An 18425-nucleotide genomic window follows, 5' to 3' on the forward strand; every position below is an offset into this window, starting at 1 on the left:
TTCATCCACAAGGAAACCCAGTGGAGCTGGAAGGAATGAGTTCGCACCTGAGGCAGCTCTTGGAGAGTTTTATTCTCTCTGCTTATTGCCCTTGTTCCCAGTGTTGGTGAAGCTGCTCTGAACATAACTTTTAGAAAATGACTGGAAAAAGTGAGTCACTCGGGAATGATCCAGGGGCCATAACAAACATAGTGAAATTAAAATGTCTATTTTTGCTGCATAATCTCTGAATTAAATAGAAATGAAGTATGAATTACTCAGTTCCATGTCAGCTCCCCATTTTTTTAAATAGGAACAACCATGCTTGGTGAACAATCAAGCTTGCTTATTTGCAAGGCTAACTAAAATTGTAGAATATCCTGAGTTGGAAGGATCCCACAAGATCATTAAGTCCATCTACTTCGAAGGCTGGCTTGTTTCTAACTGAAGCAACAGCAAAGGATCTTAGATGAAGCTGAAGACTTCTCAGAAGTAGAGAGGCCACTGTAGATCTAAGTGAAGCCAAGGAAAGCAGAGCACATAGCCCCATGCAGACTCAACAGGACTTCATGCTGGTTGAGAGCACCTGGTAACCTGTCTCTCCAGCAGTGTTTTGAATCTTGTCATGCTGTGTCTTTCACCAGCATGATTTAAACACACTCAGCTCCTTACTGAGCTTAGTTAAAAAACACCTTCACAGAGGAGATATTTAATTGTGTCTTCTAATTCTTTATTAAAGCTCCACTCTGGTTTTCTAGGAATCTAGTGAATGCCACTAACAGAGTGGAGCCAGCATTCACAGGAATAAATTAATAGCAGGATCATATTTGTATCTTTTACCATCTGACACATTATCCAAGGCTAATACTGTACCTCCCATACATCTTCGAATTCATTTGTTCCATTTTGGTTCATTCTTTTGAACTATTTTGTGATGAATGGGTTTACTTTACAAGCCTGTGATCGGCAACAGCTGTTCATTGTCGTCCTTTAAATCAAATCCATCTGCCAGTGGGTTCTTTAAAGTGTGAATTGCAGATTGTCTGGAGACTTGGTGACACCAGTTTCCAGATACTGTTTGCCAAAAAGGGGAGGGGAAACCCAGTAGTGCACTGTGGTGGGGGCTCTGGGATACCCTTGCAATTTTCTCTCTTGTACTTCGCTGCAGCCTGTGGAAAAGAGAGCTAAGTAGCTGCAAAGCAGTATTTCTGCACTGATACACAGATAATGTTCAACTGTAGGTTGTATAAACTAATAGGCAGATGTACCACAGTTAGCTTTCCAGAAGCTGTATGCAGTGCTTGCTGCCTGCTGTTTAATCCTGACCCTTTGATGAATGTCTATCACATGCTTTTTTGGGGCAGAAGAGTGTTCTTCCAGAGGATGAATTTAAGAGGAAGAGGCTTATGCAAATCAGGAAAAGGGAGACAATACTGCTTCTTTGCCCCAGCATGCATGCACCATTTCTTGTTTTTGTTTGGAGCAATAGGAGTCTGAAGCGTGTCAGCTGAGGCTGCTTTGCAAAATGCATTTACTGCAACATTTGAGAGCAGTAATTGGCCATTCACTGACTCATAATGGTCATCCACTGCTCTCATAACTGTATGTAAAAGCTTCAGTCCTTAATAATAGTATTAGTATATTGCACAGTGTGTATGAAACCCAGCTTATTCTTGGATTGCAGCCCACTGGACTTATCTACAGATAACTTCTGATGTCTTCCTTCTGCCTTGTTTCTTCCTCATCCAGATTATAATGAGAGGACTGAGTTTCTACAGTGGTGTGTGCATAGTTCTTTGGAAAAGCATGTTGCCAACAGAAGCTTATTCACAACAAAATGCCACATATTTAGCAAAGTATATAATCTTCATTGTATCATTCCACTTTAAGAGAGACAACCTTTTTTTCTCACTGAAAAAACCTCTATTTTGCAATAGAAAGGCACTACAGTATTCCTATGCTCAGGGCTCTGGTATGGTCTCCAGCTGCAACGTGTACCTTCTATCAGAGTTGCAAAAATGCTGTCTAGTGACTGACCCACATTAACAGGAGGCCTCATGCAGTGGGTTAAGTCCAGAGATTCTGGTACAAGCTCCTTGTTCTCTGTTTCACTTTTGTGGACTCTGAGCTTCAGTGGACAATGACGCAGCTGCCTCACTGCTGCATCCTTAGGGTAAGTGCCAAATCAATGTTTTAATTAACACTAAATTCAGCACTGGCAGAAGTATAGAGAAGGGACAAAACAGAAAACAAAAAAAAAAAAAAAAGAAGAAGAACAGCACTACAACAAAACAAGCTGGTTTTTTAGAGTGTATTTTATGTCGGTTGATGTTAGAGCAGTATTTTTGAAGTGTAGTGTCCTTTGTCATATCCTGCAAGAAGAATCTTGCAGCTTTTTTTTTCAGTAAAGGGCATTGTGTATGCCAGAGCTTCTTACTGCCAAACACCTGATAAATTCAGTTGATTTTCTTTTTTCTAGACGAAGACTCATTAATGTGTTCCACATGGAGATGGTGTGAATTGCACATCGAGTGAAGAGATTGATTGATGTTGGCTTACGTTTAGAAAATATGGCTGGCAGAAGGAGTCAATACATGCTCTTTTATTTTTCCTTGAAGTACATTGTTTTTCCTGCCTGCGTTTAATCAGGGAACTTAGTTGGGGAATGCAATTGCTTTAGAGCTGACAGTATCTTGTTATCTTCCTTTAAAATACTTAGTAGTGTAAAAATACAGTCATTAAGATCTGGCACTCATTTGAACGCCTACTTTGGATTATAATATGAAGTGTCTGTAAATTAGCTGCAGGCAAAGAGCAAGCATTCAGTTCTTCACCATTTAACCTAGCGAAGAGTACATGCTGTGCATGGGTCAGCAAGTGAAAGACCTGATTCTGCAAGCCTGTGGACAAATTGGTGTCCTTTCATATGGCCACTGAGCAGGAGCAGCTCAAAAAAGCATCCTGAGCAAACTTCTGGGGCTGGCTGCATGCAGTGTTGCTTGTAGAGGACTGCTGGCAGTTCTGGGAAACCTACTGCCTTCTGACTTTGGCTTTTCAGACTTCATAAGCTGGGTCTGAATGGAGGAATTTGGCAGGACAGGAGGGAGGAAAACTATTTCTCTTCCTGCGTGGGGTCAAGCACAGCATTTTCTCCTGCAACATGGAATGGCATAGGCACAGTATGCTGAGCTTGCTGGGTGGGCGTTTGGAGAGGCAGCAGAGCTGTCTAAGAGGATTAGGAATGAAATGCCTGGATATCTGTCTAGACTGTGCTGATAAACATGATGAAGTGTTGGTTTTTGTTTGTTTATGTTGCTTCTGTTCCTTAGGCTTTTACGACTGTTTCTAAAAATAAAATAAAATTTAAAAAATCAATATTTCAGCTCCATAGTATGCCTTAAGTGGAAAAGCTAATTGGTGTTTATGTCTTCTGTATATTAGTTTCTCACACATGTGATGAATAATGGACTTTTGTCAATACCCATGACTGACTGACTGTGTAATTTTTACATCTCTGAGTTGAGTGAGTAACATGAGCAACATCATTAGTGCTGTATAAAACTTCTAAGTTTCTTCTTCATTATATTTTCATTGAATGGTTGCAAATAAAATTGTGGCACCTGGTTTAATTTTTTATCTGTTGTGCAGGGCTATTTTGTTCCTGGAAAGTAAGGTACAGGCTGTGTGATTTGAAGAGTTTTGTAATCTTTGTTAATTCCTGCATTACTTGATGAAGGTTTGAAACAGTATGGTTGATCTGATAGAGGTATGAGAGTAAAATGTTGAAACTGCTAGCAACCCAGTTGTCATGTAGTACAAACTCAGTTGATAGTCATGGTGCCTCAATTTATACTGTTAACATGTAGAACATGTAAAACTCAATTTGTTTATGTAATGTAGTCTTGCCAGTGTCTTTACCAATAGAATTTTTTCTTCACACAGCCTATAACTTGGTTTCCTTCGGTAAGCAGTTTCTTAGTGTTTTCTACTGAATCTGGGAAGACGTGTTTTGAGGGAAAAGAATCTTAAAACCTGCTCTTTGTTATTTATTCACGCACAGCTTTCCCTGAAAGCACTTCACAGTGTCCTGTGTAGCCAAACAGCAGTCTGTCATCTACCATTAACAACAAGATTACAAGGAGTAGTGAGCTAAAGGGTACATTTGTAAGTCTAGAATTAAATACTGAATGTATGTTGAGCCAATTTACTTTCATCTTCACTTCAGTCAAACGTGCTGTGATAAAGTTATACTATGTGAAATGTCGCTGGGCAGTATGAATTAAGAGCAGTGCCTTTTAGGGTGATTTTTTTGCTAGGATGACTGCTTTTGGTTTGCAGGGCAGCCTGAGTCAGCTAAATATTGAGCCATAGCTGTATGTGCTTGTGATGCTCTTGTCCTTGCAGTTGCTCATCCAGAGATACAAACTAGTCAGGAAGACATTGCACGGGTGGGTGAATCATACTTCATGATTTCACAGAATAGCTGCTTTCCTGCTGGTGTAATTTAAATTTCACTTATCTGTTGCACTGCGGTTACATCAAAGTAAGCCTGCAGTTCTGGCTTCTATGGCTGCTCAGTCTGAAGCAAAGCACCATGTTTATTACCAAACTCCAAATATCATTTGATTTTGTCCCTTACAGTGTCCTTTTCACTGTTCAACCAAGAACCTTGGCCACCATACCATTAGTCTTAACACCAGACATGCAGTGTACAGTGCATGTGATGTGTCTGTGTTTTGTCTTCTGGAGCCAAAAAGCATTTAGTGCAAGGGAAAGCTGTTATCTTTGTAGACAAAATCCCTGGTGAATAGACATCTGATTCAGTTGACATCTTTGTCATAAGATCCTATCAAATTACGTTGAGTAGAATTATGTGCTTGTGAGATCCTCAGGAACTTGTGAACTTCAGCTCCTGTCTACTTGGAGGAAGGTGATCCACCCCCTCTACTTTGCCCTGGTGAGGCCACATCTGCAGTACTGTGTCCCATTCTGGGCTCCTCAGTTCAGAAACTGTAGGGATCTTCTAGAGAGTCCAGTTGCAAAACACAAAGATGATTAGAGGCCTAAAGCATCTCTGTATAAGGAAAGGTTGAGCGTCCTGGAACTCTTCATCCTGCAGAAGACTTTCTGAAGTGAGAGAGAAGCCTCTGAAGTCAAATGGATGGGACCAGGCTCTTTTCACTGGTGTGCAGTGACAAGACAAGGGTCAGTGGGCACAAATGGAACACAGGAAGTTCCATACAAACATGCAAAAGAAGTTCTTTACTTTGAGGGTGACAGAGAACTGGAACAGACTGCCCAGAGAGGTTGTGGTGTCTCCTTCTCTGGACGCTTTCCTGTGTAACCTACTATAGGGAACCAGCTTTAGCAGAGAGTTGGACTCGATGATACCTTGAGGTCTCTTCCAATCCCTATGATTTTATGTGCAGCTGGTTACCCTAATGATAGATATAATAGAGGTGAAATGCAGAAAAATAAGGCCTGTAGAGCAAATAAGGAAAAACAAATTCCTTCAGAGGAAAGCAAGAATAAAGTTCAGAGTACTGGCAAGGCACTCATATACCTGCACAGTTTTATAGCATTCGTCTGTAGGCCCCAGTAGAAGATTTCACTTTTTTAAACAGTCAGAGAATCATTCTTCAGTTTTCATGTTGATCCCTCACTGATTTCGAAGGGTTTTTTCTCTGCCTGACATTTTTAGTAAATGTCACAGAGATCACCCACTTTATGATGTGGTCAGTTATCAACTATTGGCTGAGAGCAGGTAGAAAATAATAAAGCAAATTGATCCAACCCTTGAGTTGTATGTTGCAAGAATGATCTAATTCTTTTATTTCTTATGCCATAGTTTTTCTCATTTAAATAAAGCTGTTGGCTTTTCCTTCTCGTGTGGAAGAATTTTTTGTGTAGTTGTTACTAGTATTGACTGTATGTATATTAACAAAATCAACAGGTGCTAAATTGTTTCACCTTATTCTTGTTTGGAGGAGACCCCAAAAAATTCAGACCAGAACTCTTTCTACTTAGTTGTTACTGTTACTCACATTGTCTTAAATACAAAGCAAAACACTTTCCTACTGTGTGTACATTTAGAAAAGTACTGTCGAATTTTAAACAAGTTCATAGTTTAGTGATTTTATAATTTGAAAAATTAGAAAAAAAAATCCAAAGTTCCATCATTGAAGGTATTTTGAGGGACACTCTCATCTTCATTCACAGAGATATGTTTTTTCCTAATACTTTAAAAAGCGTGTTTATCAGAAAATCCTTAGTTTGTTATTGGTATGGCAAAGTTACTCGAGCAGCTGTAAGCCGCAGTCCCCTTCCCCTATTCCCTCCTGCTGCTTAGTTCCTTCTTTCTGCACTTTGGCACGCTCCATCTGTGTGCATGTGTGGGATTGCTCTCTCCACTATCTCTTCCTTGGGCTCATTTCCATTCTTTGCTGGCAAAGAAACTCATTATTGAATAAGCAAAATCAGACAAACCTTCCAGGCACTGCTTAAAGCTTGTTTTGAAGATTATGTTAAGTGGGAAGAGTCCTTGAAATTAATCTATTGCTGTTCTGACACTTCACCTTCAGTTTGAACAGCTGCTGTCTGCTCTGGGCTTTTCCTTAAAATTGCTCAGGCGAGGTCAGTAGTTTGCAGCAGTTTTTTTAACCAGTCCTTTTGTCTCCTGGGGCTGTACCTAGAACCCAGGTTGCCTGGCAAAGCTGAGATTTGGGTGTGTGCCTCTCGTGTTTCTTTCACTTCCAAGGAATGCTCAGCCTGTTGCTTGGTGCTCTGAATGGTTCCGTACATGAGTGTTACATGTTGCATTTGCTGCTGAAATAACAGAGCGTGGCCCTGTGCTGCAGGCAGTAATTGTGAGATGAACTTTGTGATATATAGGAAGCTGCAGAGATTATGCTCCTAATACTTAAGCAAATCTTTGTAGAAAATCACTTTGACAAGCTGAGGGGGGTTTTAATTGGTGTGGCTGAAGTGCTATGGGATGCAAGCACAACATTGTAGTGACTTCAAGGGCACAGTTTATACTCTGAGCTGTGTTCTAATGTATGTGCATTGGGATTTTTCAAAGCAATTTGGAAACTGTAATCCTGCATGTTGCATTCATTTCAATAGGAATTCTGTTTTCTTAGGGCCACTGAGAAAGTTGTATTAATTGCCTAGATTCTTGCCTTATAAACTAAGTTTTTTGCTTTGAAGCATGCAGCAATTTAAAGTTCTGTCAATGAAAAATTCATGATTCCTTCAGATAAACTAGTGTTGCCTCTGTGAGAAGCCATGCTTTTATTCTTCTCTCCCCTTTTACAATGGTATTCACAGTTGTAAGATTATAACGCAGTGAATAGATGTTACACAGAAACAAGGTAAATGTTTACTTACTAAGTGAAGGAACTCTTGGTTAACGCCCTCTGAAAACTCAGTGAGGCAGATCACACAATGGCTTACTCATAAGAAGAAGGCACCTTTTTGCTGATATGCAAAGTTCTTTGTCATTCAGGGAAGAAGTCAAGCAGCATCTGGAGTGTTGGTGACTCCTGACTGTATGTTTAAAGTATTTTTATTAGAGGTGGAGCTCTGAAAGAACCTGTTATTAACCTATGAAAGAATTCATTATTTGCTGTTTTGGAATTAATTGTCACTGGTCAAAGTATGTAACAAAAAATGGCTATATGTCTTACACTATTGATAATATCAGGCTGTTCATTCTTTGACTGTATATAATATATTGGCAGTGAAGTGTCTTGTAAAATATGACTCTGGGAGAACTTACAGCATTAATGTCACCTTTCAGATGATGAAAATGTAAGCTGTGAGTACACAGCCTTAATCCTAAGGATTTCCTTTCTAATTGCTTGGATTTTTTTTCCCCAGAGGAATGAAGTGTGTTTCTTCAAACCTCTCTCAGCATGTTGTAGAGGCTTGACAGTAATGTGTGGACTTTCCAGCAGATACTACAGTAGATGACTCTTGTTGTTGTTTGTATCAAAGGAATGACTTGGCTGAAATCTGACATAATCATTATATATATATATATATATAATTTGTAATCAAACTGAGTTTGTTTTTGAGTAGTGAAGAATTCCTTTTTTGAGTGCTACACTAAAATATGTTTCTGTACTGAATTTTGTCTCGTTTTGTCCTAAACATTGATAGAGAAGGTCAAATGCCAGCCTAGTAGTGAGAACCCAGTAGTGAGAACAAGCAGGAACAATCCTGCTTTTACAGGTTGAGAAAATGAGATGAAGAGATATGAATTAGAGAGGGTCTGCTGTGAATCCAGCACAGAGGGGAAAAATTAGACATTTTTCTTTATATATGATTAACTTATTTATTTTTTAAATAGGAGTAAGGATATTTTTTTGTAGACATGATGTGTATATGGGACTGGGACACTTCTGAGGTGTTGCTGAGTGGTATTGCCTTTGGTCTAGAAGTTCTGAACTGATGGTTGTGCTTCTGTTCATCTGTGTCTGTGGCACACATGGTACCTCTGTTGCAGGAGCAACTTTTTCTACACCTGGGAGCAAATTAAGCATCTGTGGTACTGACAGGAAAGTAAGGAGTAGAGTCTTATCTCTGAGGGCTTTTTAATGAGCCTAACAGATCATTCAAATATTTTCCTGTTGACTTAGTAAAGTCCCTGGTTTCAAGTGTAAACTTTTCTTAGGAATTAGGTCTGTCAATGGACACTGACAATAGGTTTGAATCTGAGAGGAGGGAAGAAGAGCTCTTTACAGTAGGGCCTATGTAGCTGTAGGCCATGAGCTTCCTGGAACTATGGAAGATGGGTTTGAGTGGGTGTGGGACGATGTTAATGCCCTGTCCTTGTGTTGGCCTTGTGCACTATTTCTCTCATTCATTTTTGTGAGTGTTGCTGCACTCACTGCAGCACGCAAATCTTCCCTGAGGAACTAGGAGATACACCATGAGGTCATAGCCAGCTTTGTGTTTCCTGCAGAGAAAGGAAGGGGGAAAATACCCCAAATACACCTCTGCTCCCAGAGTGCAGGAGAAATGTGGGGGACACAGAAATGCTGTGCTGGTTACAAGGGCTCAGGTTCTTGACACAGTGCCTCAGGTGTTTTTCTCTCTTCCCATCCTTTACAGATGCTTAGTCTCGTTTTGCTGTGTCCATGAAAGATGACTTTGAGTCCAAGAATTTCTTTGTGGTTTAATTACAGATCTTGTTGACTTTCACCCATCCCTTTGGCAGTACTCAGCCAACGCCCTTTGTCACCTGCTATCTGCATTGTTAATTTGAGCTGAGGGAAACAAACAAAACACTTTTTTTTCTCTCACAGTGTCATTTGAAACCCTGTAATGCCTGCAAGGCAGAAGGTTTAGTATCTATCTGGGCTTCCTATACGTGGTGTTGAGGACCAGCAACTCCTGGCACAGGGCAGGGGCACAGTGAGTCAGGGCTCAGCTTGTGGTTCCAGGCTGGCAGCTCGCCCTGTCGTCTCCAGCAACGTCACTGATGAAGAAGGTCAGGGGCTTAAAAGTAGGAAGCAGACATCGACCCATCCCATAGTGACAAGGAAGGATCTCCTTGTCCTAGAACAGGAAGTAAACTGCCGTGCATCCAGGTATGTTTGCTTTAAATTAATTCTTGTTGCTTTTGTTTTCCAGTAAGCTTTTTCTTTCTTTCTTTCTTTCTTTCTTTCCTTCCGTAACTAGAAATGGTTGAAGTACTTATCAGTACATTCTTAAGCAATATAAAAGACCTAAGTCCAAGGTAACTTAGGACACCTTGTTCAGTCTCTATTTTGCCATATTACAATAATAGAAACTCCAGATTTTATAGACACTTTGATCTTGTGCACTGGAGAGGCAAGATTATGGCTGCATCTGCCTGTCTGTTATCGTGCCATTGAAAGAAAGTTGAAAGAAAATCATGGTGTGTGTTTGTTTGTTAAAGTTTTCCTGTTAAACTTTGAGGGCTGTATTCCATACCCTCATTGCTCACAGTAGAAGAAACAGCAGTGTGAATCTGATAAAGCTGCCAACTGTAGCTTTCTTCTCACACAACTGAATTACCAAAGAAGACAGCGAGGAAAGTTGCCTTGGAAGTAACAGAGAAAATCATGTTCAGCTTTGTAGAAGTGGTAGATTGGGCTTGGTGATGGGGCAGCTCCCTTTTGTTACCTGTAGGAAGCAGTTCAGGTTTTGAGGCTGCTGTCGTGCTCTGTGAAAACGGCAGCAGCCTGGTCTGTGTATGGATGGCAGATAAGGCAGAGGGATGCTCCCAGGCACCCACTCTCCTTTTTCTCAGAGTCTGATTTGGTGAGGTTGGTAGAAACATTTCACCATCTGCAGTCAGCCTGTGAGAAATCAGTGGAGCTGGCTGGGCTGCATCACTCCTCCGCTGTTATGATGTTAGCCCTTGTATAAAGTAGTTATTTTTGATTCATTTTTTTCTTTCTTTTTCCCAAGTACATTTTGACCAATTTCACTTCTCAGTTTGTGAGAAGCAGTGTTCTTGTTCTTCAGATGTCAGTGTGGATATTAATGAGTGACCTTTGGAATTAGTCACGTAAATAAGGAGTGGTTTGACCACAAATTCCATGTTTATAAAAATAGCTAAGAAATAACTTAGTGAGTAATAATGGTGCTAGCTACTGCTCCTTCGATCTGCAATCCTGGAGCTTGCACAAGCAACTGCTACGTTTTCCTTTCCAGTGTTCAGTGCCAGCAGTTAACACTGTGATATAGCAGAAGTGGCTCTGTTCTTGAACTGCTTATACTTAAAATGCATTCAGAAGAGAAAACTGAAAAACTTGCTTCACGACCTGCTTTTCACGGTGTTTTGGGTTTTTTTATTTTTATTTTTTTCCAATAGTTTGTGTGATATTTAAAAAATATTGCTGTTGGATAATGTATTTTCTGGACATTGTTTATAGGCACTTAGTGAATATTAAAAAAGATTGAATTCTGAACTAAAAACTCAATAACTCTGAAATTTGGGACTTTAATTGAAGAGAGTCTGATATAATAAATTATAAACGTTTTAGATATAGAAGTTGAGCTTTTCACTTCAGATTAAAGTTTTAGTTAGTTTAGCTTAAACTTTTTTTTTTTTCTTAAAATTTGTAAATTGTCTGGAAAGTCCTCTCAGTTTTTTGGGAAATAAAAACCTGTGCTTTGTCACCTTCCACTGGTACTGGCATTTCTGATTCTGCTTTATACAAATTGGTATGTTTAATTTTGATGCCTCAGTATTTTCTCTTACAATATTTGTGTTAAACAGGATAAAGAACTGAATATTTTAGTATATAAATAGATGTATTTATTAGCAAACAACCCCAGTTGATGTTTTTGAGAGGATTTTATATATTTTTTTCTCTGTATTTTAAAAATGTCCTGCATCTGCAGTGTGCTGTGCATACTGAAACATGGCAAAGGATTCCCAGTTGCAACTCCTCTCTCTCTGACAGTGGATTCATGCCTTTTAGCGTGAATTCAGGGCAATAGCTGTGCACAGCTGACAGCAAGCAGCCTCACGGCAACGATTACTACTTCAGTGCTGCACTGAGTGTTGTTCTGCCTTTTCTGTCCCTCAGTTTCCCTTATGAGGAAAGGCTGAGAGACCTGGGTCTGTTCAGCCTTGAAGAAGAAGACTCAGAGGGCATCTGATCCATGTCTATATATATGTAAGGTGTGAGAGGCAAAGGGACGAGGCTGGACTCCTCTCTGCGAGGACAAGGGGAAATGGCTACAGACTGATGCATAGGAAGTTCTGCACAAACGTGTGGGAACTTCTTCACAGTGCAGTGACGGAGCAGTGGCACAGCTGCACAGAGAGGTGGTGGAGTCTCCTTCTCTGAAGATGTTCAAGACCCACCTGGACGCCTACCTGTGCAACCTGGGCTAGGGAGCTGCTTTGGCAGGGGGTTGGATTCAGTGATCTCTAAAGGTCCCTTCCAACCCCTACAGTTCTGTGATTCTGTGATTCCTGTATGTCCCCTTCTTGGCAGCACTCTCTGTTCACCTTCTCTTTTCCTGAAAAAGGAAACATCAAATCTTCTCTATTTGTAAAATATTCTATAATTTCCTTTAGTGCTAAGGAAGAATACTACTTAGAGTTCATCAGATTAGACTGCAATTAAGCTACTTTTTACAACAGCCTGTTCTGAGATTTATATTGGTGTGCGGTATTGAAGAATTCTCACTTCAAACTCAGGAAGCTTAAGTTACTTTCAATGAGAATGAAGTAGCAGAAGCTGGGTTTAATAATCAATTTGTTTTATTTTAGTTGCAAAGCACTGAGAAAGAAAGGCTTTGGGTGACGGTATCTGCAGTTTGGAGGATAACAGTCTGCTCCTGGAGATTCCTTGGAGTGGGTGTACCATAGGGATGCCAATCCATGTTTCACTTCTTCATTATGGGCATTTTTGTTCCAAAGTAGTTTTGTTTATAAGGATTACAAAAGCACTCTTAAAATGAAGACCAATGAAGCGCTAGGATTTACCAGAGCAAATATTTCAGCAGTTATACCTGGCTTCTGTTACTACTTGTTTTAATGAAAGGTCTGTGCTAGGCATTTGTTGTTCCATTCTAAAGTATCCCACTCAAAATGAAAAAGGTAATGTTGTAACTTTGCAATGCACAATAAAGAAACATTATTTTACAGAATCCTTACACCAGGCAATTAATTGAGCTTGGAGGCAAATCCTTTGCGAAGGGCTGCAGACCTGATTTATACTGAAATAGAGGATGAAAAATATGGGATGTAAAACAGCATATACAAGAAGAAACATCGAATTTTTTTTCCTCCTTGAATGGCAAGTGTAGGAATGTAGGTAATTAGCTGTCACTTAACTGTTTGATTACTGCCACAGGCAGCAGTGAGTTGGCATTCCCCTCCCCATAGTGCTCTCCCTCTTCCAATTTGTCTTTGCAGTCTTTTGGTCTGCCAATTTTACTTATAATTAAGAGCCAGGATAGTGGGAACTGTATAAATGAAAGTGTGGAGCTAAAGGCAAAAGCCGGGGAACTGAGGAGGTCTGGCTCATAGCAGCCTCTCTAGGAGTGGGACTGACTAGAGAGATCTTTATGAATAAGGCTTCAACCTTAATGGTTTTTCTGTTTTAAATGCTTTTGTGTGTGTGTGTGTGTGTGTGTTCATTTATCAGTACTGGTTTTCCAGTCACCAGATCTTTTCTCAGGAAAAACAGGGTATGCAAATGTAAGTTGTGATGAAAGGGGCATGGAGAAACACAAATAAATGCACCCTTTCTCCTCAGAGAACTTCCTTTTTACTTCCATCTCTCCTTTTTTTTTTCTTTGCTCATAAAAAGAAACGGAAGGTCTGTATTTTCTTCACATGGAGAGAACTCCTTTCAGCACTGTATCAAAGTGCAGAGTGCTGTTACTCTCTAATGCGTTTTGAGTTGAAAGGAAAAAAAGCAGCCAGGTTATTCACTTCTGTGCTCAGTCAAGGAGATAAATTTGATATGTGAGAGTGGATATTTTGGTTTTGTTTTTTATCCAAATCAGGAGGAAAGGAAACGTATTATAAGTTGGTGACAGCTCTAATGCCCAGATGTGAATACTTCAGTAACCATCATGTCCTATAAATCTCAGACACCTGTCCAAACATCAGGGTTAGCCTAGAAAAATACTGTTATTTATTTTTCTACCTGAGTTGATAGTGTCTACTGAAATCCATGTTTGCAGCTGAGTTTAAATGCATTTTAATTCTGTTTGTACTAACCAATGCTTGGAAAATCTGGTGCTATCGTACTGCTCGTGAGTTAGAACACATGATTTTTTTATCTTTTTAAATCAAAATACAAAATAAGGACAGATTAATGGATAAGCTGAATCAAGACACGTGAAGGAGAGGTTGGATGGGGCCCTTGGCAGCCTGAGCTTTCGAGTGGCAGCTCATTCATGAGAAGGGGTTGGAACTAGGTGATCTTTAAGGTGCCTTCCAACTGAAGACATTCCATGACTCTGTGATCCTGTGATAAGAGCTTGCCCAAGTGAGCACACAGTGCAATCTGTTTGCAGTGGCCAGAGTGCATGTACACACTCAGAGGTTATTCCTTCGGACCACTTTTTTGGCCAGAATGAGTTAAATTTCAAAAGCTTTTGCTTTTTTCTCTTTCGAGATTGAAAATGCTTATGTGAAGTCTTCAGACAACCAAGGACATACATGTTATTCTTGGAGAGCTGAATGCTCTTAAGCTTTACAACCCATTAGCAAAAGCTCCTTTGCAGTGAGCACAAGAGCCATGCAGTCTAGATGTGCAGCCCCTCAAGTCCCTTGCAGGGATGCTGCCTCTTCTCTGGAGGAAGTACCTGAAGGCCAGCTCATGACAGTGATATCTGGGTGAAGATGGGGGGCAATGAAACTTCAGGACCAAAAGAAGTGTTTTTTTCAGTGCCTTCCTTTCTCTTTCCTTCCCTAGGGAAGGGTAGGAAAGTACCCGAATTCTTAGCTCCATTAAGTAATGAAAGGCAAGAATGTTCTGATATTCTGTCTTAACAAGAACAAAGCACTATAAAGCTTTACTCACATTCATTTTGGAAAGCAGAAGGCATCTGTTGATTGGAAGTATGGAATGCAGGAGATGGAACAACTTTTAAAGTCCAGAGAGATAGAATTGAAGGAATTCTTAATGCATGTATGACACACTCCTTTGTCATCTTATTTTCACCTTTTTCTTCCCTTGCTCAACCCCTCCTGTGCCACAGAAATAGAAGAAGCTGCCTAGGGAGTTGACACAGAGGTAGAGTGGGGTATGGAAGTAGAAATAATTATGTCCTTAATGCTTAGTGGGCTGTAAGAAGGAAGATGTCAGACTCTTTAGCAGGTTGGCCGTGTGCTGAATTTGTAAGATTCAGGCTAAGTTACCAACCCAGCACAATGAGCATCAGCACAACTGCCTAGGTAATTTGGTGCTCAGACATTGCTGTTTTTAGGACAGGACCAAAAATCTCAGTGTGTTATTGTGGGAACTCACCAGTTTTTGAGACATCTTCAGTGTGCTTTTTCATTGTGCCATGTGAATATGTGATCAGAGCAGAGACAACGAGCAAGCACAAGAGCAAATAGTATGTTAGGTTGGTTTGGCAGGTATAGAGAAGTACTTCCACTTAGTAGGTTGTGCTTGTCAAGCCCAAACAAGGGAACAGTCATGGAGGAAACATCTGTTGATAAACTGTGAAAGTCTGCTTTTCTGTCTTTCACATGAGTCATAAGAACTGGCAACAAAAACAAAACAAAGCAAAAACAAACAAAAAAAAACTTTTCAGAGTTTCCTTGTGAAATAATAGGGAACCATGTGTTATTACTAGACTGACAGGAAAATATAGGGATATTTTCCCACAAGGAACCTGATACCTGCTTGATCATAAAGAGCATGTGTGTTCAAAGTCTTGAGTGAGAAACAGCCTACCTTCTGGGGTCAAAGATGTGCTGCACTTTGAGATTTAGGCAGTGTGAAAGAAATGAGATACAAAATGCTTCTGAAAGATAGAATGTGGCAGCTGGAGGTAATCCCTAACCTGTCCTGGGAAGGATAGGTGGTACTGGTTGTCTCACACTTTGGAAAGGAGACATCTCGTACTTCCACGGTAAATTTTCATGGAAATACCCATTTAATTTTAACCCTTTTCATGAAATCCATATAATGGTATTTTAAGTTTCTGGAACTGTTTCTGAAGTGCGTGTATTTGGAGTAAAACACATATGAGTGCATGTTGCACAGGTGGTATCCCTACACATTAACAGATGTGTTTAAAAACACTTTATCCCAAACCTAGGTGTAGGAGGCATCCTACACCTGCAATTGTGTCAAGATGCATTAGAAGCCTGCAGTCCTGTCACCTGCCCACTGATTCTTATCCTGAGACTCAACCTCATGTTGCACATGTCTCAGCAGCTTGAACAGCTGTCTTAATTATCAGGCTGAAGAAAAGCAGATAGTAATATGTGCACTTATGTATTAGGAAGTTAAGCCCATGGGGGAAGCATTTGCAGGAGTGGAGATCTCTCTTCACCAAGCTTCAGTCATAAAAAGACACGCATTTGAGAGAACTTGCTTTATATTATTGTCTTGTGTACCAAAAGAATTGGTACATTACATACTGAAGATTTAGCCAAAAGGAGAGCAGCTCTTCTAATCTGCTTTTGCAGCACTTTAAGAATCCCTCAATGTAGGGAAAATGTTTTTTTGAATCTGAAATGTGGAAGGAATTAGAAGCTCTGACTGACAGTAATAATAAGAAGCTTCTAGTGCTTCTCTGACCTAAGTATTTGATTTATTCCTTGGAGGCATGAAGTGAAACACATCTGATGTATCATGAGCTCAAATTGAGAGCTCTTTGTAATATACATATCTATCTATATATGTAGATACGTATATTTAAGAAATATTGCCCACTAATTTGAATAATATGTCTGCTCAGTAAGTTCAACAATGAAGTTTACTTTATAAAGAGCTCTGTATTTAGAAAAAAAATATGAGACACGGTAGAAAGATCTGGGTTGTTCTGAGAAAACTGCAGGGTGGCACAGGGTAGCACTGCTGACTGTTTTCTGGGGCATTAGGGAAGTCTCAAGTGCTTGCAGATGGAAATGTGATATATGCTGTGTTGCATTAAAGAGAAATAGTTAAGTTTCAGGAGCTTCAAGTCAGATATGTTAAGAAAGTAACGATGATTTGTTTTGTCTGTGCATCTTGGGTGGCTGTGGAAGCCAGTCTTCCTGCTTTCTATCTATTTCTTTTTTAAAAGGCTTCCTTATCTCTCTGATGTCTAGATTCCAAAGAGCAGGCAACACTACTAGTTATTTACGCTAAGTATTGTCAAAATAAAATCCAAAACATTTTAAACCCTCACTTTCAAGCTTATGTTTTATCTCCTAATATTCCTAATAGTTTCTAAGAAATGGTAGCTTGCCAATCGCTTGGAACTTTTGTGGACTGTTTCATCTCAATCATTTACTAATCAGTCTTGCAAAATATTGTTTAGTCTCATTCTGATAGGATCACAAGGTGAAATGGATTTTCAGGTCTATAGTCTTGAGATGATGAGTTGGTATTTATTAATAATATATTTGTTGCATTTTTATTCTATGTATTATACATACAGCCAACACAGTTGGTGGAACTTTGACAGGGAAAACTACTTCTTAAATCTTTTTGTACCAATGTGTGTGCTTATTGATTTGCTGCTCTAGTTTTTCCAATTTAATAGTGCTTGTATCCAGAGCATTTTATGAGGAAAAGCTGCAACCCTTGAATTGAAAAGTGGTTGTTTAAAAGTAGCTTTATGAGGCTTCTGTTTGGTTCTGAATTAAACGCTGGGCAGTCTGGTAGGCTCATCTCCCTTCCTGAGCATTTTCACCTCATTAAGTTTGTGCAGACCAAAGCGTGCTCTAACACTGTCTCTTCATCACGTCACCTGTTACCAAGTGGTGTGGTAGGGACCATCTGAATCTGTAATAGAAAACTAATGAAGAACTTAGCTTTATATATGGAGCAACAGCATTCAGTTTGCTTTGCTACAGTAGCATCAACATCCTATTACAAACAAGCACAAAAGCAGTAGACCTTATTTATCTCGCTAGTCAGCAGCAATCACTCTTAACTCTGCACCAGAGCCAGATTTGCTGAGTGAGGAGATGCCTTTTTTATGTTGTTATTTATCAGAGCAGAACTGCTGCCTTTACTTTCAAAGCACTTTATATTTATTTTGAAGATAGTACTCTTGCAGAAGAAGTGAAGTGTATACCCATTTGTGGAGAAACTGCATTCAGAAAAGTATTTCAAACCTGCTTTTAAAGGTTATTTCCTACATTTTTTTCCCCATTATTCAATATTAATCAAATAGATTCAAAGAAACTTGCTATTCCATGAAGTTATTTGTATGCTACCCTGGAACTGTTGATAAAATGCCAGAGATAAAACAACAGTTGGCCGGTAGGAAGCTAGAGCATAGCACAAGACGAGCACAGGGTTTTCAGATGCTTCATTTGATTTTAACTTCTCTGTTTGTCTTTAGACATGCAAAAAGTAGTGAGTTCAGTTTTATCTTTCTCAAAGGGGAAGAGAGCTTTGGGGAAGAGCTAGCAGGTCTTATTGGCAGAGCTTTAAACAGGTTTGGAGGAAGAGCTGGGTAATAGTGAGCCTGCCCCTGACAAGTTGTGGGACATCACAGTTAGGTTAGAGGGACAGGGTGCTAGTGGAGGCCCTCAACCTGCTGCTCTGAGATGTGCTGGCAACACTGCAGCACATCTGAAATCTTACGACCATGAGCCAGGGACCACTGAGGCAATAGAAGACAGTAGGAAAACTCAAGTGAAATACTTCAAAGAAATTAAGGAGTTATTCTCCAAGAAGGCACCAAGGCCATAGAATCATAAAAGGTTGGAAAAGACCTCTAAGATCATCCAATCCTACTGTCATTCTATCACTAATAGTTCTTAC

At 39.8% G+C, this 18425-nt stretch overlaps 1 protein-coding gene across 5 annotated transcripts in view; it reads left to right on the top strand.

Moving 5' to 3' along the window:
• EPS8 (EGFR pathway substrate 8, signaling adaptor) overlaps nucleotides 1-18425 on the top strand; it is a 127069-nt gene that overhangs the window by 35367 nt on the left and 73277 nt on the right. The window contains exon 1 of one of the 5 annotated variants that reach the window (XM_065742571.1): nucleotides 9493-9575. The exons of 3 other annotated variants lie outside the window; for them this stretch is intronic. The gene's annotated coding sequence lies outside the window, so the exon portion shown is untranslated. Of the gene's footprint in view, nucleotides 1-9492; nucleotides 9576-10258; nucleotides 10278-18425 lie in introns of those variants that run through there. One more of the 5 variants, XM_065742572.1, reaches the window with a different exon arrangement.

The sequence above is a fragment of the Cyrtonyx montezumae genome, unplaced genomic scaffold (assembly GCF_038088225.1).
Source record: "Cyrtonyx montezumae isolate F1298 unplaced genomic scaffold, pur_monq_1.0 scaffold_3, whole genome shotgun sequence".
Classification (NCBI taxonomy): Eukaryota; Metazoa; Chordata; class Aves; order Galliformes; family Odontophoridae; genus Cyrtonyx; species Cyrtonyx montezumae.